We start from the raw sequence: 26648 nt of genomic DNA, 5'->3' as shown, positions 1-26648 counted from the left end.
CAGGAGGAGCTGAAAATTCTACATCTTTGTCTGAAAGCTGCTATCAGAATATTCACTTCCAGGCAGCTAGGACTAGATAGTATATTAAAGCCCACACCCACAGTGACACACCTACTCCACCAAAGCCATACCTCCTAATAGTACTACTCCCTGGGCTGAGCATATACAAACCATCACAATAGGTTCATTTTATTTGAGTGTGTATGTCCCTTATCAAGTTAAGATCATCTCTTTTCAGTTTTCTTTTCTTATGCAATTTTTTAGAGATTTTATTTTACCTTGGGTATTGGCCTGTTTCGCCTTTGTGCATATATGTGCTCCACATGTATGCCTGTTGAATCCCCTGTAACTAGTATTATAGATAATGGTGAGCCACCATATAAAAGCTGGAAAATGAACTTGTGTCTCCTGTGAGAAAAACAAATGTTCTTATCCACTTAGACATCTCTCCAGCCTGAGTAGTCCAAGACTTATGGATATATATATCCACAAGAAAATTCTAGGGTTTTGTAAGACTTCTCCTTTGAGCTATTTATTCTTATTTGTCTGTTGATAAGATAAATTTTATTGACTGATTTTGTGTGATAAAGTTTTACTTACCCAAGGTAAATTCTACTTGGTCATAGTTTAATCTGTTTGTTATTTTTATATGAAGCCAATCTTCTCCCCCTAAGAGTTCTAAAATTGACATTAGGGATGCAGTTCAATAGAAGGAAGAGAATACATATTTATACTACGGACAGATGTCACAGAGAACATTATAACTCAAAGAAGAACCAAGTAGTTAGTTGAGTCTTAAGTATGCTCTTTGTAGAGAAGAGGGTAGTGGATGTTACGGACAATGTAAAGGGGTAGAAATTAGTTTTTAGAGAAAGATGTGAGCCTGAAGAAGGAATAATTGTGTGATGTAAAGTTGCTTTGGGCTTTACAGTTGATGTTTGATCATAAGTCTTTTTCTCCCATGATATGAATTTAGCATTCTTTAATGACATCTCAGTAAAGTATATAGTATAGTAAAGCCCACACCAACAGTGACACACCTACTCCACCAAAGCCACACCTCCTAATAGTACTACTCCCTGGGCTGAGCATATACAAACCATCACAATAGGTTCATTTTATTTGAGTGTGTATGTCCCCTATCAAGTTAAGATCATCTCTTTTCAGTTTTCTTTTCTTATGCAAGGACATAACTATGTTCTTATTCAGACAGATAAGGAAGTTCTAAGGAATCCCTTCCTTCCATGCATTTACTATGTTGATACATGAACAGTTTAAAGTCCAGTGACATATTTTAGAATACCAGTTTCTAAGCTGCAACACATTATTACAATTAATTTAGTAGTATTTTTTTAGTTTAGAACTTTAACATTGATATCCATAAAGGATCATGGCCAAGAGCTTTCAGATTTTTGTATAGGTTTTGTCATTTGGATCAATGTTTAACTTTCAAAGAATTCACTTACTTTAACCAAACTGTTTGTTGTATTTGTTGCTATGTTTATAATGTTTTCTTTCCTGTGATTTTAGTGTCATGGAAGCCAAGTTAATGTGCCCTCCAAATATGATGATGTTGTTAATATGCTTCTAATTTTTTCCTCTCTAATTTAGGCCAGCACTTTATCCAATTTTATTAACCTTCCTGAAGCTTTCAATTTCACTGCTGTTTCATTTCGATAATTTGTATTTGTCTATTTTCCCATTTCCAAGTTTTTCTATTTAACTTGTTCTTATTTTTCTTGATCCTTTTCATGTGATCTGCTTAACAATATGAAAGAATCTGGATACCTAATAATACAGCCATAATACTTAATGTATAATTAGCACATTTAGCCATAGAACCTGCACAAAAGACCTGGCAGTGTTTCATCCTATGCTGGCTGCTGGTCAGCTGGCAGCTGCTTGATATATGACTAGTTGATGTGACAAAGGAAATAATGAAACCTCCAGAAGGCATTAGGAATCTTGTGTCAGCTACACAATAACTGGATGTTTGCTAAAGGCTATCGATGCACTTGAGCCATGGAACATTGCTCTAGGCTTTATGAACAAAGTGGAGGCTGACCTAAGCAGAGATTCAACCTCTCACATGGTTCTTGGAGTGCTGCAGGGATGTTCAAAAGAAATCCCAAGTATATAGGGGTGAGGGCTGAGGAAAATATATACTAAGAATACTAGGGAGTTTGACTTGATAATATAAATAGAATGGGAGAAAGAGGCAAGAGGTACAGCATCACAATATGGTGGCCATCTCAGAAGGTGACCAGGACAATAATTTGACAAAGAACACATCAAATATTGCCTAAAATAAAAAGGATGTGAAAGTTAGAGGATATGATGGTAACTGTTTTCCGTTGCTTGGAGCATGCACAATGTTTTGAGAAATAGATAGGTAGATAGACAGACAGACAGACAGACAGATAGACAGAGGTGTAGATATGTATTATAGAGATAGAGACAGATGACAGATAATAAGTAGATAGATGATAGATAGATAGATAGTTAGATAGATGATAGATAGATAGATAGATAGATAGATAGATAGATAGATAGATATTATAGTCATGCATATTATCACACACATCACCTAACGTGATCATTTTTCTGTGGTAAATGTACCTAATGTATTCATTTTCATCTTATCAAATATCCAGCATATACAATGTAATCAACACATTTAAAAACAAGTCACTAGACTTCTCATTCTACAAAACTGCATCTTTTTACTCATTTGACTAAGTCTCTTCATTTTTATTACCCATCTGCTTACTTTCATTGTTTACTCTCTCTACATAGTCAACCACTTTTTTTTGGTTTGCATAAATGAGTATTTTTCTTTTTGTGTATGACTTATTTTACTTAGAAAAATGTCATCTATGTTTATTTGTGCTGTTGAAAATGGCATAATCTCATCTTCTGGATAATATTCCGCCAAGTGTGTGTTTTCATAAATATGTTCTACCACTCACTAGGCTGCCTTTTCCATTTTTGGATCATTTCAATTGCTATGTTGAAACTTTGTCAGTAGATGTAATCCAAAGCAGTAAAGTACTGCTTTACTTTTGGTTTGTAGAAAAAAAAATACCATTAAAGTTGATACAAAGGATTCACTTTTCCTTGTCCTTTAGACTTGTTATAATTTGTATGAGTTTGTGTGTGCATGTGCGTGTGTGTCTATGTGTATGTGTATGTGTGTGTGTCTGTATCTGTGTGTATGTGTCTATATCTGCGTGTATGTGTGTGTGTGTGTGTCTGTACATGGGGATCATAATGATGGGTTTTACAGTGAATGTAATTCTGAGATCAACTCTGAATAGATTTAGGCAACTGAAAATTCATAGACAAGGAGCTAAGTATCTGTATTAGAAAAGCAGTAATGAAAACATCAGGGTGAAGCAGAATTCTGGCTAGGCCCAGCTAACTCTTTTGTCACTAATACAGGGCAGGATGATCAGATACCTCCTGAGGGATGATGCAGTATTAGAAGCTGGTCAGATATCAAGAGTGATCCAGAATAAAAGAGAAGTTCTTGCTACATTTATATAAATCCAAGGGTCTAGGAAAGGCACAAGTGGGTCTTCAAGAAGATTGGAATATATATATTTGTTAAATACTTTTAGACATTAAATCTAAGAAGTGCAAGGTTACCAGAAAAATGATGGAACTATGGAATGTAGACTTGATTGATTCTGGTCAGCAATTTGTAAAACTCATAAACCTGTATGTTATTCACAAAGAGATTTTCTGGAATGTTCTCTGATAACTGACTCCCCATGACCATAGAACATACACTAGATAGTTCCATGTGTCATTTTCTAATCCTTGTACCACACATGAATGCTTCTGAGTGCTTATCCAAAGAACTCCAAATTAACTGATCACAGAGACATGAATATTATTATTAACAGAAGCACTAGCTATAATAGCTAAGTTACATAACTAACACACATGTTAAAAAACAGAGAAATGCACAAGAAAATGTCATGTGGTGTATATGTACTCAATGAAATTTCTTCATCTAAAAGGAGAAATAATAATAAGTTATATTTTTTCCAGGAAAACATTCAATAATTAGGTAAACTAAGCAAGTTAAATACTGTATGTTTTCTATCACTTGTATACAGATGCCTCTCTAGATTTTATATGGGCACATAAAATTATGTATTCATGTTTTTTATGAATGTGGAACTATCTAGGGTATATAAGGAGACTAATGGGAAGGGAGAAGAGTGTTGAAAAGAGGAAGAGGGGCCATGGGAGGGAATACTCTCAACACACACATGCTTTTATGAAAATGACATTATATGATAGATTATCATGTACAATGAATTTATACAATGAAAATTTTAAAATAGACCCTAGATAAATAAAATAAAAAAGATAAAGAGTCACATGATTTTTTTTTGTCAAAAGAAAATATACTTTCATGAAGCACCACACAAAAGTTGAGGTGGTCAACAAAATGGAAAGTGCACTGGGAAGACTCAAATCCCCAACGTACGAATGGACTTCACGATTCATTTTTTATCTTTCCAAAGGAGCACATGCACATAGTTCTGTTGTGGAAAAGCCAGAGAGACCTTTGTATCTGCCACACCTCTTCATCACCCTTTTGATCCCACAGCTTTTACTTAAATCTTCCATTCCCTAGAGGTAACCACTTTATCATCTGCTTTATGTACATGTAATTATTGCCCTTTCCTTTGAGGTTGACTCTTTAGCTGTCATGATTCCCACTGAAAAGACAGACACCCTTTTATTTATATGAAATCCCCAAGATAATATTAGGTCTTCAATATTCAATGTATAATACAACTAGGTGAAGTGTTGTCTGAGTTATATGGTGTTGCTGTGATAGAGTGCCCTGACCAAGTAATTTAAAGGAAAGGAGATTTATATAGCCTAGCTGTCTCCAAAGACACAGTTCAGCATGGTAGGAAAGGCAGATGGGGAAGGTATAAAAGGCAGACACAAGATGCATGTACAATTGGAAAGGGAACTTGACAAGGAGGTAGATCTGGGCTGTCTAGTCACAAACTCACCCCCACTCCCAGCCCTATAGTGATACATTTCTGCTAGCGAGATTCCACTTCCTACAAGTTCCAGACCATCCCCAAACAGCACAACCAGCTGGGACACCAAGTTCTCAGACATGACACTGTTGGGTATATTTTGTATTCAAACCATAATGACTAGTATTCTATGTGTTATGGGTTTTCTTTGGAGGCTTTTTGTATTAAAGCACTGACTTTTGAACATCCTGTCTTTGTTTAATCATATATGTGTTCATTATTAAACCAAGAGGGTAAGTACTCGGCTCACTCCTGTTTTCTCCTTGATAATCACGCTCGTTTACCTAGCCTTTCCTTACTACAAATTTGCCTCTTGAAGATCCTAGGCTTCCTATCCCCACTGGTGTTCATGAATGTGGATTATAGGTATAGAGAGCCTCCTGATAGCATTGCCTGTAAATAGACATGGCTCAGAACAGGGACAGTGAAGGAGATGGGGAGGAAATGGCTTAAATTCTAAAGGAGAAGCCCATGTTCAATAATCTTAATCATAAGGTAGGAGAGTGAACTTCTTTCTTGAGTCTAATTATTCTCTAACAACTTCCATCATTGTAAATGATCATGATCACTTGCAGTTTCTCCTTTGAGATTCTTTCCTTGAATTATTTTCCCTTTCTGCGTAAATCAAGTGTAGTCTATGGTAACCTGCAATTCACATACTTCTGCAATACAGTTACTAGTTCTTTGATTATGTTCCTACCAGAGAAGATTCCTGGGGTCTTGAAATGAAACATATCTTTTTGTTTGCTACCAACATCTGCTCAGGGTTTGCTTCTTGAGGTGCTCGTTGAAGAATACCTCATTTTCTTCTCCTACTCTCTCCTGTCCTAACTCAGGAAGCACTTGCCTTCTTAGGAATACACTATGGTCTGTGAAGACACCATAGTCCTGTTATCCTGTTTCCAATTGGTTGAATAACTCTGGAACTGTAATATACAACACACACACAGACACACGAGCTCAGATAAGAATACTAGAAACAGTCACCATGGGGCTTTGTTTACTGCTTTGCTTAATTATTACCTTGTGTGATCTCCTTGCTTACTATTCTGCTTGATTACTCTCTTGTGTGATCTCTTTGTTTACTACTTGGCTTGATTACTTTGTCTTTGATCTAACAACTGACCATGTATTTTGGATGTACCTAGAATGATATAAAAAGCAGGCTGGAGAAAAATGAAGCTGCTTCAGCCTCGGCACTGGCTAAAGTCATGTTATAGTTTTGTCTAATTGTCTTTTTCTTTTCAATCCTCAATCCCTCCCTTGAGTCCCAGTAGACTGACTGAGAAGGCTTGGAGATATATATATGTCTCTCCATCTGTATATATGTCCATATATGTGTCTGTTATATATACATATATATATGATGCATATTTATATTTTTTAGGAACTTCTGTAATTTGAGAAGAAATTCAATGAACTATCATATATACCATATACTTTCCAAGAAGCAAAGTACAAAGCCCATGCTTTGTCCTTCCAAGTTATGGAGAGCTATGGAGGCAGCATCATTGGAGAGACTGCTTATTCCTCATCACTTAGATGATTCCCTGGGTCTCAGATAAATCTTACAAAAGCTGCCTACCATGCAGAGTCTCAAGAAGAAAACTGCCAAGCCGATGCTTTGTCCTTCCCAGCTATTAAGACAGCATCACTGGAGAGCCTGCTTATTTCTCATCTCTTAGATAGTTACCTGGGTCCCAGATAAATCTTACAAAAGCTGCCTACCATGCAAAGTATAAGCAGTGAGATAAACACCTCCATTGTATCCTCAAGGAAGTGCTATATTCCGAAAGATTTCTCTGCGCTGCTGAGAAATAGGTGCCAGAGGAGACAAAATTATTTTTCTTTTTCTCTCTCTCACTACAAAAACATTGTCACTTATCCTGTAAGTGAAGCACAGCAAGGACCTGACACTTGATCTTAAACCACCTCCCTTCCAATGTGACAATCCAAATCTCCAGAATAACTATGGGATTAAAGCAATAAGATTTAACGTGTTCAGCTCTAGTTAGGAGAAGACTAAATTAAAAGCTGGATTTCTGACAGTCATGGTCAAAACTGGAGACTTAATCAGAGTTGAATCCCAAACAAATTACTTCTCGCATTTAAATTTTTCAAATGTATTCATATAATTTTTTTTTATTCACAAAAGAAAAGCTTACATGACAAATATAAACATTACATTTCTTGTCTCTTTCTTACAAGGAAATTTAAAGTTAAACTCATTATTCAACCATGCCAGACAGGAAAACTGGATTTTCTGGCAAACTTTTCATTCAGTATTTATCTATTCTTTTAAAACCTTATTAACTTTGCTATATGCTAGATCTGAAGATAGAAACTGTGAACCTAATAGACAAAGCCTTCTGTTCTTGTGGAGCTTATGTATGATTAAAAGAGGGAGGGCAGAAAACGGTGAAATGTCTATGTAACAGACAAGTGAAATTTATAATATCTAATAGAGTGATGAGATATAGAATAAAAACAGTGAAAACATATCCATGATTAATATGAGCTTATAGTCTAGTGAATCAAATCCAAAAGAATTCAAGTGATGAAGTCAGAATTTGGGATTCTGAGATGAAAAATTAAAAAACAAACCATCAACCAGCTGAAAATGGAAAGCATATGTCTGTAGGGAATGCTAATGTAGGGGAAGCTGGAGAAATCCCCAAAAGGGATAGCAATTCCTCTTCTGGCTTTCCTGGCTGTCCCCTGAGAGAAATTAATCTTATCATATAGCTTTTCATAACCTGCAGAAATCCTGCAGCACATTACTGTGTTGTTACATCTATTAATTTATCAACAGGACCTGTCACATGGCTCCAGAACCCCCCCCCCCGCCTCCACCACCCATGGAATATAACTCATAGTAAGGCTTCTGAGAGATTTGAATGAAGTAGTTCAGGTTAAAGTTCTTGCTAGACTCAGATACTTGGGTGTGTCATACTCACTGGAAGCTGGTCTCCCTGAACTAAGAGTCTATGATGTAGATTATGACAAGAAACCAGAGGTTTAGTGGGTATGCTCTGGTTATCAGAGGCTGGGAAGGAGTGAAAAATGCCCGGTTGGGTGAAGAGAGTCCAGGTTCAAACTCAACAGAGGCACCAAGCAACTTCATAGGGATATTGAAGGTTGGAATATCATCACTAATTTGAGCAGGGAGTCCTACAATAGATAAAAGAAGATTTACCACAAACCAGTCTATTGAAACTGGGAGATGGGTACATGGAGGTTCTTTATAGTTGTTCTATTTTAGTAGTGTTTTAAGCCTTCTATAATGAAATAAAAACAGATTGAAAGAAAGATAAGAAGCAAATGGTTTTCACCTTTGATTCCCTAACTGACAGACAAGTCGTTACACGTTCTTAGTGGGTTGAGACAGTCTTTGGTATCCAGCAGTGCTACAAGAGATAAAGTACTCAACAGGGAACCTTCAGCAATAACAGCTACAATAAGATGATCTTAATAATCCACATCAGCAAATTGGGGCAGCTTACCAAGTTGTTCACCACAGTGACTTCTGCATGTTACATTCCTTCTGTGCCCAAGAAAGCTTCTAGAGTAGATTCTGGCCAATTGGCGTGTCTCTTGTTTTATTGGTGCTCTATGGTGGACCATGCTTTGACCATTTCAAAAATTCTCCATTCTCCATGAGCATCTTTGCAATGCACTGTGAGAGTCAATGCCATGATTATCTAGGAAGAAACCAAAGGTGCATGAGGCCTCAGACGGTGAGCTCTGGAGTCAGTACTGTCTGTACCTATTGCTCCTCCTCCAAAATTCAGGCTCCATTGTGGCACCTCACTGTGTCTCCATCTGTGCAGTGTCTTCTTCCTAAGTAAATTGAATAATTCCAGTCAGAGACAGGGCCTTGCAGAATTCCATCAATCTTCTAAGGACACCTGGGTGGCAATGTGTCACCACTTACTTCAGAGTTCCAGGCTCTTAGATTTGAGAACAGCTGCACCTGTAAACAGGCAGGCCTCCAGGAGGCTCTGCCTAGTGACTAGTAAAGATTCATGAATTCCTTCATCTCTGTTTTTCAATGCCACTTCCACCCTCTCTCAGCAGAGGTATGGAGAACTTTAGAAAACACATTGATTTATTTTTCCTTGTAGCTACTGTGATGCTTCAAATGAGAAATAGCCCTCACAGGCTTTGGTACTTGAACACTTGATCCCTGGGGTTTGACCTTACCAAAGAAAGCACATCACTAGAAGTGGAATTTGAAACTTAACATGATGCTAATTCTGATTTACTTTCTAGGCTTCATGCCTGCAGTGTAAATGTGAGCTTTCAGCTTCAACATCTTCCTTTCATACCTGCTGCTTGTTGCCATGTCTTTGTCACGATGGAGGCTTTCATTCCCCTGGAGCCGTAAGCCAAAATAAGTTCTTTCCTCCACACGTTATTTTTTTTCACATGGTATTTTATCACAGCAAGAAAGATAACTAATGACTGATTGACTTCTGGTTGACAGCTTATACTTGTCAGAAAGTGAAGAGAACATAGCAGTTCCCCAAAGCAAGGCAAGAGGAGAGACTGTTTCCTTACCCTCAGGTAGCCTACAGGACAGAGGCTGAGTGGACATTTTAGTCTTCAAACTACCCAGGTATATTCTATGACCTTCCGATGAGGCAATAAGTTAACATTGCACTGGTTTAGGGTTTTAGAAGAAGGTTCCATTGTTTTGAGGATATTGATAATATTATATTTTAGTAACAATATTCTGTAAGAAAGCAATATGGCAAAATGTGTGATAAAGATAGATTGACTAGGGATTATTTAATAAGACCATAGATATTTTTTCAAACATAAACACAACACTCAGACTACTTTGAAGAACACATTTTTAAAAATTGCTCCCCTTTTTCCTAAGATGTAACATCACCTTTAGTCTTCACATTTGTTATGTAACTTACTATATTTATAAATTTTCCAAATAAGACAGAGATTTAAGGAAATAAGGTGACACATGGGTCATCAGTGACTCCTTCAATTTTCATGTTAAATAAGATTCTAACTCTATTCTAAGCAAAATAAAATGTGTTTTAAACATCGGAGTAGCATTGGACAAAAATATATGTAGAAATATTTATTGTATGTTTCAGGAGCTCATTTGACTGTAGCATCCTCATATAGTCAAGCCATGTTGCTATGGGTGTAGACCCTTCTAGCTCAGAAGTCTCTGAATTTGATAAAAGACAAGCCAAATGAGAGGTCAGAAGACTTGAGCAGAGTTGCCAAGAGCTTCAGGAAATATGTCTTCTTTAGTTTTAATTCTGCAGATCCTTCTGGAAATCTGATGTGAAAACAGACAAAGTACCACATGGTAACATACTAACTAGTTTGTCATAACCGGTTCCCATTATTTTCTTTATTATGCCATGAATGATGTCAGTCAATTAGGAGTGATATGCATTTTCTTCTCAAAGAAAGAGACACACAGACAGCAGAAAGATCCAAGTCAAGTAACTCCTTCCTGACAATATCCAAGAGTCTCCAGGACAAAACTGTGGGCTGCTTGGCTCTGAGAACAAGTAGCCCATTATGACCAAATTTGTTTTCTTCCAAGAAACTCTAGTTCTGTGAAAGCAAAACAATAAGAAGAAAGCCCAGAGGGAAGGACAAGAAACGAACCGAGACCCAGGGAATGGAACACAAAGGAAAGTTCCCTAGGTGGATTGAAAATTCTAGCTTAAGACACCATCTAAGTTTATGTAAGCAATATGACCATAAATATACATATAAATGTCAATGTATAGGGAACACCTCAAGGAGTAGCTGACATCATAGTACACAAAATATGTGAGCACATTGTAGTTCATCGCATTTACTAAAATTTACTATGAACTCATCTGCTTGGGGTCTATTTCATATATGAACTCATATATTCCTCAGGATACCCCCATTGGATGCATTTCGCATGCCACTATATGAATGAAAGAGCTACATTGGGGACTTCTATTGTTTCTGTCATGATCCATTTCCTTTATGCTTCATTTAGTAAAGCAGGTACAGTTTGCCTGTTTAAACATCAACTGATTAACACATTGAATCATTGTTATTTTAAAGTAGCACAAGCTGTAAAAATCAGCTGGTGAATGTTACTTTGTTTCCTATGTCATTTCCTTTCAGAACTTGCTGTCCTTGAGATTGGTCTGCTCACTTCTTCAACTGCTCACTCCTCCCATCCTCCGCATCCTATGGTTTACAAGTTGGTAGCTTCATTTTTCCCCAAATGCCCAATTACAAAAGAAAATAGCATAGCCTACCAACCATCCATCTGCATTTCATTGTTGCATTTTGTCTAAGCATGTCCTGTGCACACCACTGTGGGATCAGGCCCTGGCCTCCTCTAAGTTACTCACACTGTATAGACCAGCAGGGTCTTAGTTAGGGATTCTATTGCTGTACAGAGACATCACGACCAGGGCAACTCTTATAAGGAGAAAATATGTAATTGGTGCTCGCTTAGAGTTTCACAGGCTTAGTCCTTTATCCTGATGGCCAAAGCATGACAGCCAGCAGGCAGACATAGTGCTGGAGGAGCCAAGAGTTTTACATCCTGATCCAAAGGCAGCAGAAGTTAATGCCACATTAAGCCTAGTTTGAGCATCTGAGATCTCAAAGGATATCCCTCCCAATGACACATTTCCTCCAAAGCCATACCTACTTCAAAAAGATCATACCTTCTGTTAGTGCCACTCCCTATGGACCTATGGACAGACATTCCTATTCAAACCACCATATTCCACTTCTGCTCCCCCATAGGTTTGTAGCCATAACACAACGCACACTTCTTCCAGTAAGGGCATATCTACTCCAATAAGGCCACACCCACACCACCTAATAGTACCACTCCCTATGGGTCGAGCATTCAAACACATGACTCTGCGAAAGGCATTCTTATTCATACTACCACAAGCAGCATTCCACCTATATCTTGTCCTGAGTATATATCAGCAGTTAGCTTCATTTTGAGTGCATATCCTGACGTAGAGTGACTTTGCATCTTTTTATAAGTGATCAATGAGCATCTGCACAGCATAATCTCAGGAACATAGACTAATAAATGATGTACTTATTTATGAAAACAATATATCACCACCTATTAACTTCTCAAATTACCTCAGTAATACACAGGCCCATGTGGGTAGCAAAACCATACCCGATGACCTAGATTCTTAGTAATTGAGCAGATACCAAACTGGTGACTGATGAATACCATTCATGTGGGACTAGAGAAAGAGTGGTAGCCTGAGACTTAGACATGGTAGGCATACTGACCTGTCACCCAGTCACTCATTATGAGCCTCACCTAGGAAGATCACCAACGTGAAGGGACAGTTTCATTGTCCCTAGGATTAGGGACATAGCTCAGTACAGTTTCTCCCACCTGGGAAACATAAACTCTGTATGACACTGAGAACTTCCTGTTACTCAGACATGAATTTGACAACACTATGCCCTAAGCATCTCTGTGCCTGCAATTATCAAAACTTCTGTGGTCCCCTATAGAGATTTCCTGACATCAGCTTTATTTTCTACCTCCATTTTCAGTATGGATCCCCTGACTCAGAAGCTGCTCTAATCCATTTGTAGCAATTCTGAAACACATGTGTACGTATATAGTGTATACTGTATGTGTGGGTATGTGTCTGTGTCCATTATTGTATGAAGCACATGCAAGCTGAGAGTTAATATTAGTAATTAAGATTGAAATAACAGAATTTGTTATTGTTCTCAGCCATGCCTGCCAAGTAAAATCTGTTCCAATTAGTGAACAAAAGCTGATAAAAATCAGTACAGCTTGTTAACTTATTATTCATGGAATTATGATATTATGGCAAAATCTAATATGTCCACCTATGCTTCTGGCACAGCTTTCTCACAAAACTTTCACAGGTATTTTTTTCAGAATTTTATTCCATATAAAATAAACCCCAAAGTCTCTAGGCCACCTACACCACCCATTCCTTCTCTTCTCTAGGTCCTACAGACCACTCTTACCAAATTCTCTAACTGTAGGCTAGGGTTGATCACTTAGTGTGCCCTTGAATCAAAACACTCACATCTGATGTATTTTTAACTGTACTGACATTTGGGGGTGGGGAGGCTTTTGTGAAACCGCTGGGATTAGAGAAGGTCATTATAGTTGACCCCACAACCATTTTAGATCTATCATAAAACAGAGAGTAGCGACTCTATCTAGTATGTTTGTGGCCCTAGCATACAACGACGTTTGTCAGGATATGGTGCATTGAACCCTCACCAAGTACCAAGCAGTTGAGACATCCACACTAAAACCACCCAGTCTTTTATATGTTTACTATAGCAAAAATAACCAGACCAAGAGAGAAACAGTATCATGAGAATTTAACATATATTAGTAAATGTATGATTTATGATACTATGGTCAGGCATTATTATTGTCCTCATTTTATGAATGAGAAAATTGGTACAGAGGATCTAATTAGCTAACCCAAGATAATGCGTTTACTAGGATCAGCTACTTTAAACACATCCAAATACATTTAGTTCAGCTGCAACATAAACATCTTCTTAACTAACATAGCAGTGAGCAGATATTACCTGAGAAGAGAGAAATCGCCTCAAGTCCCAGATCCCTCACAGCCACAAACTAAGCCTTAGTGACAGAAATACATCATACACTTAGAGTTATTCATGATCCACCAGCGAGAACCTTAGTGCAAAAACATTAGTACCACTGACATCCTCACAATTTTAGTGACTAAGTAATGTTGTTGGACTTATTTCTAAGTTGATTATACTGAAATCAGATAGAATGGTATGTACGCCATTTACTCCATATGCTACTCAGTTATAGACCAATAGACTTGTTTGGCTCCAAGTAAAACTATTGAAGAATACATATTCCCTGCTTGGTCTCAGGTTTACCCATTCTATAAAGCAAATCTGTATATACACAACAAATCAAGTTCAAAGTGCTCTCTTGGGACTTGGTTGTGCTTTCTGGTCAACCTTGCTGTGATTTACCAGCTTGAACAATGTATGCCTGCTGTCTCTCCCGCATCTTTTCCAATCTCCCCTACCTTACCTATACTCAGACTTAAGTTAGATGGTTCATTTTTATTTTCATTATCTCCTGTTCCCTGTTTTGGTATTGTTCTATGCTGCATTTTGGGTGAATTTGCTCAGTTTAGTCTTCTAGCTTCCTAATTATTTTTCAATTCTGTGCACATCTAATTTGTCTATTGGGACTTTATTTGCAGTGACATTTGTCACTTCTGGAAATTCTACTTGGTTCTTTTGTAAAAGTTCATGACTTTTCATACAGAGAACTTCATTCTGTCTCCTTTATGTTTGTCATTATTTAATTTTTAATTTTTAAAAAGTAAAAATAAATGTAAATATAATCTATACTTAATTTCTAACATATACATATATTCAGTCTGAGAAATCTGAACATTGTGTTTTTTCTGCTCTTATTCTCAGTGCATCCTTCAGTATGTTAAAATTTTTAATCTGAGCTTATTTACTATGGGCCCATCCTGGCAGAACTGGATTTAGAATGCCCCTTTCCAAAGGGCCCATTTATCTCACAATATGGGAGTGATTCAAGTCTGGGGCTATCTCTTTGTTAATCAATATGCTTTGAGAGTCTTAGGTTTGTAATCAGTAAATCACTTGACACTAGTTGTGTCTGTATGGTTCTCACCTTCATGTATCTTTCTTATGTTAAGGAGTAATGACAAACTCTGGAAACTGAGGAGGCGCTATCACTAGTGCTGTAATCCATGCTGAGCCTACATAGCTTCATTAGAGCTTTCCAAACCTAAGGTCACACCAGAGGTCCCTGACCAAATCCACTCTATCTCAAAACAAGGCAGAAATGCATGAATGTGGAAACGGGACTTGTAGGGAGGTGTTGGGGTTAAAGCAAGGAAGAGGCAGAGGAAAGTGGGGGTGAACAAGCAGAATGAAACACACATGCAGGAAATGGTAATGAACCACTTCAATAAATAAATCAAAAATGAAAAATCATTCTTTTATTCTTTCCTTGAAAAATACATCCAAAATTAAACAAGATTTTAAAAGACTCATAAAAACCTAACTGTAGTCCTAAGTCTTCCAGAAGGCAGTTTTCTGGAAGCTGAAAGATGCCAGATTCATATTCCTAAACCAGCATTCACTAAAGCCAGAAGTTGAGCCTTACTCCTGCATAGCCATAACATACTGCAGCTCAATGGGAGTCTACAACAACCTAGGCCTTCCCACAGTACACCAGTAAAGGTCACACTGGTTCTTTATGGCCAATTATTTTCCAGGAAAAATTTGGAATGGCTCTTAAAGTCCATCCATCAAGCTGTAAACAGTGAAATGGGACCAAACCCTGTAGGCTTCTACCTGGTTTACACAAGGAGTGTCTGCATCTCAAATCATACATTAAAACCATGCTGGTAACAGAGTTAGCTGTGTTTACTCACCAGGAGCCTCATTGTGGATGACATCTTCCCTATGCAGTAATAGAGTTAGCTCCAAAGCAATAACGTGACTGAATCACCCAGCAGCCTCTGACCTACAGATTTCAAAGGCTTCCGCCCCAATACAGTTCAGAATCAGACCATTTCAATGACTCTGAGAGTCATATCTGAACTTCCTACTGTTGACTGATTTCAGAGGTCTTGCCATGACCACCTTGGCTAGTGCAGCAGCATTCGAAGAGCACAGAAAGCAATCATGTGGTCAGGTGACTTTTATTTTCAATCATATATTATCCAACAGCTTTTACTATTGAACACATTTCAGAAGCACCAGTTAACTATAGGACATGGAGGTTTGCTAAAGACTTTGGTCTCATCTAAATCTTGTTGGCTTTGACCTGTTTAAGACCTATCTTTAACATGTTAAGCCCCACCCGCCCAAGGACTGGGTTACTTCCTGGAATGCTGGGAGTTGTGGTTCTTGGAAAATAACAAAGCCTCACAGGAAAACCTGGTGGTCTTGTGGGTTTGTCCTAATAAGCTCTTGTCTCCTCATACTTATTTTGTCACAGGAACACTGGTATTATAAACATTTACTACCAAATAAGACTTTTGTGTGGGTTCTGGTGGTGCTGAGTCAGTTTCTCATGTTTGCACGGCAAGGACTTCACCCACTAAGCCACTTCCCAATTCCAGATTTAGATACTTGAAATGAATGATCTTAAGAGTTCTTTCCTGATCGAAAACATTGTCTTCCTCTCAGTATTATTCATACCCCATTAGCTGAATCTTTCTCAGCTATCTTATAATTCTTCGCATCCTAGACGATGAGTAACTCCCTTGACAGGCATTGACTTAATATCTGTAGCCATTTCCCCACACCACTATATAAACCTAGCTCTACATATCACCATGTGGCCCAGTCCACTCTAAACCCCTGTTACAAGTCTCCAAAATAATTAAACATTTTTACAAGTACAGTGCTCCTTTGGGGGCAGGAGAGATAGCTCCACCAATAAGAGTGCTTACTGCCCAATCCTAAGGACCAGAGTTCAGATTGCAGCACTCATTTAGGACAGCTCACAAATGCCTATAACCCCAGTGCCAAGGGATCTAATACAAATCTGTTTTAACAACTAAGAGAAGAGCATGACCCCAGTTTCTCCTTCACTGACTTTCTTAGATGCTTACATATAGAGGACTGGAAGCACTTTTTACAAGTTCATTATCTGACACATGGAAAATATTCAGCCAACGTCTACTTTCATTTATGTATGGATTAATGTTATTTTAAGTATTCAAGAATAAGAGATTAAACTACAGGTGCAGAACTTAAAAAGATAAAACCTGAAATCAATTCTCTTTGAGAGTACTTATCTTCGCTTCTTCATGCTTCCTTCTCTGTGGCCGTTGTTGAGACTCTCTTAAGTCTCTCTTCTTGATTCTGTTTGATAAAGTGGCTCTCACTGCTGAAGACACGTTGCAGGTACCAATAATTCCATCTTCTGCAATTTCTGCTTATGGAAATGATGTGTTTAGGACTTGGAGAAAGATAATTTTACCAGTAAAGACCCTATCTCAAAGGGAAAAAAAAAGGTAGATGGCTCCTCTGCTAAGTACACACAAACACACACACACACACACAAACACAATGGTGGACTTATGTCTCTAGCCTTGGGGTGTTCCTTCTTCACACAGAGGGAGCACAATGACTGCTTTCTTCTCCACACATGCCTGTACTGGGGCTGTTTCTTGACTTCCTGTGTCTCCCTCCTACAGGGCTCCCTAATCTCTCCTCTCTATCCATGTTCCTTGTTCCTCCCACTGAGCTGGACTCCAGTACTTATGCTCACTGTGCCTTAACATATCTATTGGGAGGGCATCTTTTTCACATCTTCATTTCATCTCAGAAGCTTTACAGGACCATATCACTTTCTCAAATCCCGATGAATTCAGACTTCCCTATCCCATAGCTTCCTGAATATCTCTTTTAAAACATTCATCCCATGTCCTGTTGCTATACCTTCCATCATGATGTCCACAGTGTGGAGTGATGGCCCTCCAAACCCTGTTGAGTAGATTCTCACAAAATACCTAACTGCTACCTCAAGTTAGCTCCACCAGGAATTCATTCCAGGCATGTGCACCCAGTGGACAGAAAATTCTCCCAGTATATCCTGCAGAGATTTATTTAGTGTCTGTTTCCTCCCCTAGATTTTACTGCCTCTGATATCAGGGACAAGGTGCTGTAATTACGTCAATTTGTATAGCAGTTTATTGGTGCCTCGCAGGTGTTCCCTCAATAAAGGTTGATGAATGCATCTACCCAGCTGTTCTGCTACATCTCTGCTTCCTGGCAACCCATGAGCTTGTATAACAAGCATCGTGCTCGCTGCCTCATGACCTCAGCATCTAGACCAGTACCTGGTAATCACCAACTGCTTATGAATTCATAAATATCACTACTGTCATTGTCTCCAGTGTCTATTGAATGCTTACTTTCTTTGTGCTAGGACATATACTAGGCACTTCTCAGAAATTATTTAATATAACCCCCTATAGGAGGCATGGGTTACACCTACTTTTAAGGCAAGGCAACTGAGATTTTGAGAATTTAAATTATTTCTTTGTTCACACATTCATGTCAGTGGAATGAGTACTCAGCCACACATGGGATATATATACCATCACCACCTTCAAGTCTCAAGGGTTATCAAGAAAGAGGGTGAGAAAGAGTCTAAGAGCTACAGTTGTGGAACACAGGACAAAACTGTCTTCTGACTTGATGAATCCACTGCAGTCATGAACTTAGCAACTGTTGTATCCTGCTTAAGATCTGCACAAGATCAAACCAGTCAATATTCTTGCTAGATCCCATCCCTAACTGAGGAGTTACAGGACAGCTGATGGCTTCTGGGGGAGGGAGAGTGAGTGATCCTTAAGGGTGTGGCCCCACACTCTTTAGGATATGCACAGAGAAAATTGAATTTGATGGGTTATCAGTAAACGAAGAACGAGGAGGAAGAGGAAGAGGAGAGGGCAGGAATTTTGGGCCTAGAGAGATGAGGATAGAGCTTCTAGGACTTAAGGGTAGAGGTAGGGGATGCATATAATAAAATATATTTAATGAAAGCCTAAAATGATTAATAAAAATAAAGTAAATAAAAAGATCAAGCTAGAAAAAAATCCCAGGATACAAGAAGTAGATGCGCTCTATGCCTGACCTCTAAGGTGCACTGGCACTTGGTACCTGCAAGCGGAGGGAAAACCATCATCTTTTTGGATGTGGTCGCTAGTGCTTCAGTCAACTGCCACATACCCATCTACTCAAGAGTGTAAGTGGGCTTTGAGAGTTATAAGAAAAGATATAAAGTCAAGAAGGAATGTGTTGGGAGGAAAGGGGGTTAAATAGGTTAAAAAGAGTAGATTATACTAGCTGGTTTTGTGTGTCAAATTGACACAAGCTAGGGCCATCACAGAGTAAGGAGTCTCAGTTGAGAAAATGCTTCCATGAGATCCATCTGTAAGGCATCTTCTCAATTAGTGATCAGTTGGGGAGGACCTAGCCCATGATATGTTGTGCAATCCCCAGTCTGGGGTCCTGGGTTCTATAAGAAAACAAACAGAACAAGCCATGGTGAACAAGTCAGTAAGTGGTATCCCTCCATGGTCTTTGCATCAGCCCCTGCCTCCAGGTTCCTGCCATGCTTGAGTTCCTGTCCTGACTTCTTCCCATGATAAACTGTGATCTGGAAGTGAAGAACAAATAAATCCTTTCCCCAGGCTGGGGTCCTAGGTTCTATAAGAAAAGAAACAGAACAAGCCATAGTGATCAAGTCAGTAAGCAGCACCCCTCCATGGCCTCTGCATCAGCCCCTGCCTCCAGGTTCCTGCCATGCTTGAGTTCCTGTCCTGACTTCCTCCCATGATAAACTGTGATCTGGAAGTGTAAAACAAATAAATCCTTTCATTTCCAACTTGCTTTTTTTGGTCATGGTGTTTTTGTTGTAGCAATATAAATCATAAGACAGTAGATATAATCATACTTCATTTGATTAAATATACGAAATTCTTAAAAATAAAGAAAAATTAAAGACAGTAGAGTACTTTAAAAGATACATATATATTCTCAACATTTTGTTTCAAGTTACATGTCAATATGCATGTTTTTGTATTTACCTCCTAGAAAGCAGATCATGGCTGCTGCTTGAACACGTCTTCGTTACTAGAGTCCTACTTAACAGGTATAAACTATATCCATAAAGTCCTCTCTATTCTTATAGTTTGTCCTTAAGGTGAAAGACTTCAAGTTGTTTAAGATACCTTCTGAATATAAACATTATCTAGATCTCCTCTATTTTTCTACTTATAATGACCAGATGAAAGTGGCCCTCAATTTGTAAAGCATCACTTCTTAGTGGTTTTGTCTTTGTAAGGTTGAAAGTTTCTTCAGTGATTTCAGAAATAATATTCTCTTTGTGCCCTAGGGTAGCCTCAGTTTATAAGAGAGTTTTCACATGATACTTGCCTGTAAGGAGCCCCAAGGCCTCCTGCTGAAAACCATTCACCTGTCTACAGCTTCAAGCTGAAGTGTTTTGCAGGAGATCAGGCCTTATTGGTTAGCCAGGCAGGTCGCCTCTATCTCTTCCTCCAAAAAAGACATGCCACTAGAACACTCTTCCATTAGAATTTTGCTACATATTGACAGATGTCATCAATGCCTGGCCTTGGGATGAGGACAGTGTAGAGAGAGAGGACATGGGATGGGGAAGCCCATAATTGTAGTTGTCAAAGAAGCCAGACTCTTAAACATTCTGTTGTTACTTGAGAATTCTGGAAGGTGACAGTGAGATGCCCTGAGGCACAGGGGACAGCTAGAAGCCCTTAAAACCTAGCTTTGCAAAACTGGAGAACTGACTAGATAGTTTACCAATCCTTGGAACAATTGCACCTGAGGTAATTCATAGTATTGTAAAAGCCTGAATTTTCAAAAGCAGTCTATAGCCAGAAAGCCACTCAGCAAGAGAAAACCAAAGGCAGAGAGGAGGCAAGATTGCGTACCTTCCTGTAATGAGCTTTCCTAACTATACGGAGATCCTGCACAGTGGGAAGTGTCAAGTGTAGATCAGCCCAGTTCTGTATTATCAGGACCTTCTCCCCACACATGTGCAAGCATATATAACCTATGACAGAATAACTGCTTTAAGAGAACCACTATCTGAAAATGGTTTTGTTTTGATTTTGTGTTTTTCCTATAAAAATGCACATCTGGGTTCTTTAAGGCTGTGGTCTCTAAGTGCTAGGCACAGGCCAGGCATAGACCTTGGATCAAGCAGAACTGCTTCTGTTCTCACTGAATGTTTGGAGTTTGGCCAGCAAGTGAATGAGTTTAGGCTAGATCTCCACTGCAAACAGCATCATGAGGGCAGTAAACATGGCAGTCTTTGCCACTGAATACCATAAGGGAGAGGAACCCAGTGTATAATAGGTGTGTGTACAGAAAATGGAAAGAGACAGGAAGAGATACAGCTTCACTTTTTCATTTCTAGAAACTTCCTGAAAGCCGGTTCCGTTCCCAACCTGTATTTGAAAGATAACACTTTCTTATTATATGAAAATTTCCTCCTTTGCTTAGGTAACTATAATTCACCTAATCCTGTTATTTACTGTCAGAGTATTAAAAATAATTGAATGATAAACGCCTCCATATTCTGACTGTTCACTACATGGCAGATAACTTCTCCAAGGGACTGGGGTTCTCCTCAAATCATCATCACTTCAGCATGTGTCAACCCACCTGGGTAATGTATTTGTCAACAAGACTTACAGGGAGAATTAAGACCTAACATGGGTTGGAGGTTAAAGTCTGGTAAAAATTGCTTGCTTTTTAAGAAGTGAGAAATAGAGGCCTGGAGTGATCGTGTTTGCTTGTAACACACAGGAGCCTAGGCAGGTTCACTACTTGTAAGCCAACTTAAACTATATAACAAGTCCCAGGCATACTTGAGCTATATAGCCAGACTCTGGAGGAAATTAGAAAAGAAGGGAGGGAAAGAGGTAGAGGGGAAGGGAAGGGGGAGCGAGGACAGGAAGAGAGAGGATGGAGGAAGAAAGGAAAAGAGAAGAGAAGAGGAGGAAGGAGAAGGAAAGAGGGGAAGAGACAAGAAAAAGGAATAGAAGTTGGAAGAGATGAGAATCTCTTTGCACCAATAGAATGTAGGTGAGAAAGCCCCATTAACAAGCCAGAAGAAAGCCCATACTAGGAACTAAAGCAACTGGATACTTGATATGGAGTCTCTCAGATTTTTGTTATCAGTATGGAAAAATCTCTTTTGTTTTCCACACTCCAAATACAGTGTTTCATTTTGGAAGCCTGAGATGACTGATACATAAACGACCATTATTTGCTTTACTTTCTATGGTCTTTGGCCATTGGCATGCCTCAGAGATGGTAATGGAAATGCAGGGATATATTCACATATTCAAGCCCATTCTATCGATGCAAGATCTGAATTAGCTCTTTCCAGACAAAGAAATCTGGGGTCCACTCATCCAGCTGCCTTTATTCAGAACTGGATGCCCAAACAGTAAGCTCAAAGCTCTGGTTCTTTAATCCAAAATAGCACTTTGTACACAGAGATCAGGAACAAAGGCCACTTGTGGAGAAAGTTGAAGATTTTGCTTGAGCATACATGACTTCAGGCAAAGGACGAATAGAATGAACAGTTGATCTCTTCAACTCGGAAACCCATTTCAAATGTCTTCTGCACCAGTCTGAAGAAAGTTCCTGCAGGCATAGTGGATAGGATACCTAGAAGCCCCACAGTCCTGCGCCACAGTAGCCATAAGCACTGAAGCCTATGACTAGAATTCTGAGTAGAGAAAAATGGGCCTATAGTAGGCTTTGTTCCAGGACTGGCATCACTGCCTCCAGCAAAACATGTCAGTGCCCAGAGTTTCCCAGGAGCAGCTGGAGGCAGGTGCACTCCCAGACAGAGGATGACAACCTCAGAGCTGAACTTGAAATGTCAGCTCAGGACACACACTGACTTCAGCTGGATAGCCATATGGCTTTTCCTCAAAGATTGCTTTAATTAAACTGTAATTTTTTTTATATAGTTACAGATTCATATCCATAATTGGAGCCTCACATACAGAGATTTCCCTGTGTCTCCTAACTGTTTTTCTTCCATGATAATAACTTTCAGGGCTGTGGTGAAGTCTCACAGTGGAATGTTGACAGTGAAGCTACCCACTGACCTCTTTCCTTCGTTGTAGTTTTACCTCTACACATGAGTTTAATGATATGCAATTTGATGCCCAGTGTAGGTTCAGATATCCACTCCCACAGTACCAACAAGGGATGGTTCTATCCTCATGAGAATGCCTTTTGTTGTCCTTTGTCAAGGCACTTCCATCAGACCCTCCACAATAACCCCTCTGGCAGCCACAAGTCTATTCTGCAAACTTTTAACGTATCCACTTCAAAACTGGTTTGTATATGGAATCACAATGTCTACAAACCCTCTGAGGTTTAGTCTTTTAGAAATTCTTAATTGACAATTTCTTATTTATATAATGAATTTATTCTTGGTTTATTTGTTTTTTCCCCCTTACTCTCATTGCCCTTTTCTACTGGAGCCATTCTCAAGGAGACCTGTTCCTACATCTGTATCTTCTTTCTGTGTGGCCCACTGCATTTAATGAGTTTCTAGCCCAAGTGTGGGTGGGTGGCAGTTAATGTACTGGAGCAAGGACAGCTTCTTAATGGCGAGGCTATCGAACAAAAAATTGAGTGATGCCCCTCTTCAACAATCATGAATTGCCCATAGTCACTCAGAGAGAGGAGGGGCTTAGTAAGCGCCTCGCCCATCTGTGATAAATGTTGAGGTCGCATTATGTCACTATTAGGAAGGCATTATGCAAATAATCACAGCCACAGGGAGTTTCTGAGAGCAGTGGCTCCTTTTGCTGTTGTTTTGTCTTTGCTGCCCCTTCCCCAGTCCTCCAGCTCTCATACTCTTTCAGTCCCTCTTCTGGAAAGTTCACTGAGCCTTGGAGGGAGTAACACAGTAGCATATACTGAAGACACAGAGACAGAAAGAATTGGCTTTTTATGCAGCATGTTCCTCTAGAGAGCCATAGAGTTTGCTGTGTGCTTTGGTGGTTTCTTGCCTTCCTTTTTGGGTAGCTGGCATTCCACAGTCCAGATGGACAGTGACTTGTTTAACCCTTCAAATGACAAAGGGCCTGTGGTTGTTCTCAGTTTGGGAACACTGAAATAAACCTGACAAAATTTTCATGTGCCATGGGTTTTTTGCTTTGGGGTGTGTGTGTGTGTGTGTGTGTGTGTGTGTGTGTGTGTACACAAATCTTTATTTCTCTAGGGAAAATATTCAGCTCTACACATTCTGGATTGTAGATGAATCTATTCTTTTTTAAGAGAAATTACCAAACTGTCTTCTGAGATGTTTTCTGGCATAGCCAGCAGCTGCCTCTGCCTTTGATGTTTCCACTAGTTTAGATTTTGACTATCCTGGTGGGTGGGCAGCCATCCATTACTGTGTTTTATCCTGCATCTCCCCAGTAGCCAATGATGCTATCTGCCTTTTAAAGTCCTTATTTACCATCTGCATATCCTCTTCAGTGAAAGAGCTGTCCATGCCTATTCTCCATTTTATGTTTGGATTTAATTGAATATAAAATGTTGAATTTTAAGAGATTTGGCTTTTTTAGTTGTTTTTCTATGGCTCTATTTTTCACTTTCTAAATGGTATCCTTGATTGAATAGATGTTCTGGAAATTTCAAAATATTTTCTCCCAGTCTGCAGTAAGTCTCTTCCTTCTGCTAACAGAACTTTGCAATGTAAAAGTGTTTTTTTTTTTTTTTTTAATTCAGAGAACGGGAAATTTACAAGTAAAACCTTTCATAAACCATGCTTTTTGCTTTAAGTTCAAAATCCCTTTGTCAAGACACTAACACTAGAGATTGTTTCTTATAATTGGGGGATGATGGGCATATTCACCTGGGTGTATGTGTGTGTGAAGGGGTGCTCTCTCTCCTGTGCATATAAATTAAAAGGCAGGAGAGCAACAAAACTTTATCACTCTCCACCTAACACTTTTCTTTCTTTCATTTCATTTTGTTTTATTTTATTTTGTTTTGTTTTGTTTGGTTTGGTTTGGTTTGGTTTGAGTCAGGGTCTTTCACTATATCCAGAGCTCACTGTTTCAGTATCACTGGCTAGACTGTGAGCCCCCTTGATACAGCTGCCTTCTCTGTACCAGTGCTGAGATTATAGGCATGCAAGGACACACTTGGCTTTTATGTAGGTTCTGAGGATCCAAAGTCGGATCCTCACACTAGCTGAGCAAATGTTTTGCCCACTCAGCCACCTCCCATCCTCTCCTTTAGTTGTTCAAGTGTTTTACAACTTACATTTTAGTTTGTGATCTGCTTTTTTTGAACAAATTTTGATGAAAAGCCAATGAGAGCAAAGCATTTAAGAAGAAGAGAAATGCATTTGTTACGTTGCCATTCATTCATTCATTCATTCATTCAGCCAGCCAGTCTGTCAATCATGACCCTATATAGCATAGTATTCCCCTGAGACAGGGTCATTTAATGTTTTTCTATCGGAGAACACAGCAGCTCCCTCTGTTATGTGACTCCCCAAATGGCAATGGAAAAGCCCATCTATAACAACCAGAAGCAAAAAGATGTGCCATGTCTGGACCTCTGTTTCCTAAAATCTCTCACCCACAATGCCAGGGTAGCCAAAGATTCCAATAAAGCAATGAGAATGTGCACATTTGTGGTTCAAACAAGGCAAGGCTTCATAGAGACCAATGCTAGATGAGCTCAGTGAACAATCACTTGAGAGTTCCTCTTAACCTCTCCAAGGCTCATCACAAGGAGCGGTACACATCTGCCTCCCACCTGGGATGACTTTACCACAACCCTTTGGAGAAGGCTAAGATTAGAGAAAGGATAATACTGACATCTTGAAAGGAAACCGAGGCACAAGAAAAGATGCCTAATCAGTCAAAAGACAGGTAACTTAGAGTGAGATAGCTTCTCAGATATGTTATTTGTCAGTCATGCATACACCTGATATGTGGTTCATCCCTTTGTCATTGGCTGGGTTATCCCAAGGTCCTGCCTGATTATCCTCCATGCAGAATTAACAATGAAATCAATACTACATGTTAAAGAGCTAGAGAGGCTCTTGATAATTCTTGAGGATTTATTTCAGGTCTTATTCTTACTGGAAACTCTGCACATTTCAGAACACATCTTTTTTCTCTCCCTAGTGATTGATTTGTGTGAATCTCTGCCTCTCCTTGCTGTCGCCACCAGCTGAGGCCTGTTCAAGGGATGCCCCGTGTATCTTTGTAGTCATAGCATTTTGCACACTGCCTGTCTAACAAGAGATGGCCTCCAAATAGACATCAAAGTGAAAGAGAACTAACTAGCTTGTCTATCTCTGCTTCAGATGTGCTGCGCCCTCTGGAGCCACTGAGCTCTCTTGTATATCTATAACTCTATAACCTGGGGAAGAACAGAACACAGACACTTCACTGCAGACTGAAGCACTTGAATAGCCAAGGCTGATTTGGCCTTCTAGGGCCAGCTTGATTTATCCATTGCTGTATGAATCTCTGTGCTGCTCCCTGTCACTTCTGGACAGCAAGGGAACAGGAAGAAGAAAAGAGTAAGATTTAAGCCCTCTTTCTATTCTTCAGAGCTAAAGGATGAAGCAGAGGGAATGAATACCAGCCTATTACTTTTCTCCTTCTCCACCCAGGACATAAAATACATATAAAATAGAAAAGTGAATAAAATAGTTCTTCACATATATTTTAACTATCCAAGTGCCTGAGTTCTTGCTGCCGTGTGGACGGAACATGGGCAAGAGCTTAAATGAAGGAATTAGCATTGAAGCCAGGGAACCCCCGGGAGAAGGCTGGTCTGGAGATTATAGCAGTCAGACAAACAAGAGCACAGGAATGGTGTGGTGGCTTAGCTAATTGGTGAGGAGCCCAAAGTGATCCATCCATTGCAAGGAACTTCAGAACCTACTTTGCCTGACTGATAATA

Source organism: Grammomys surdaster, unplaced genomic scaffold (genome assembly GCF_004785775.1).
Source record: "Grammomys surdaster isolate TR1022 unplaced genomic scaffold, NIH_TR_1.0 224, whole genome shotgun sequence".
Taxonomy (NCBI): Eukaryota; Metazoa; Chordata; class Mammalia; order Rodentia; family Muridae; genus Grammomys; species Grammomys surdaster.
The sequence above is the reverse complement of the archived record's forward strand: the minus strand, read 5'-3'. Positions refer to the sequence as shown.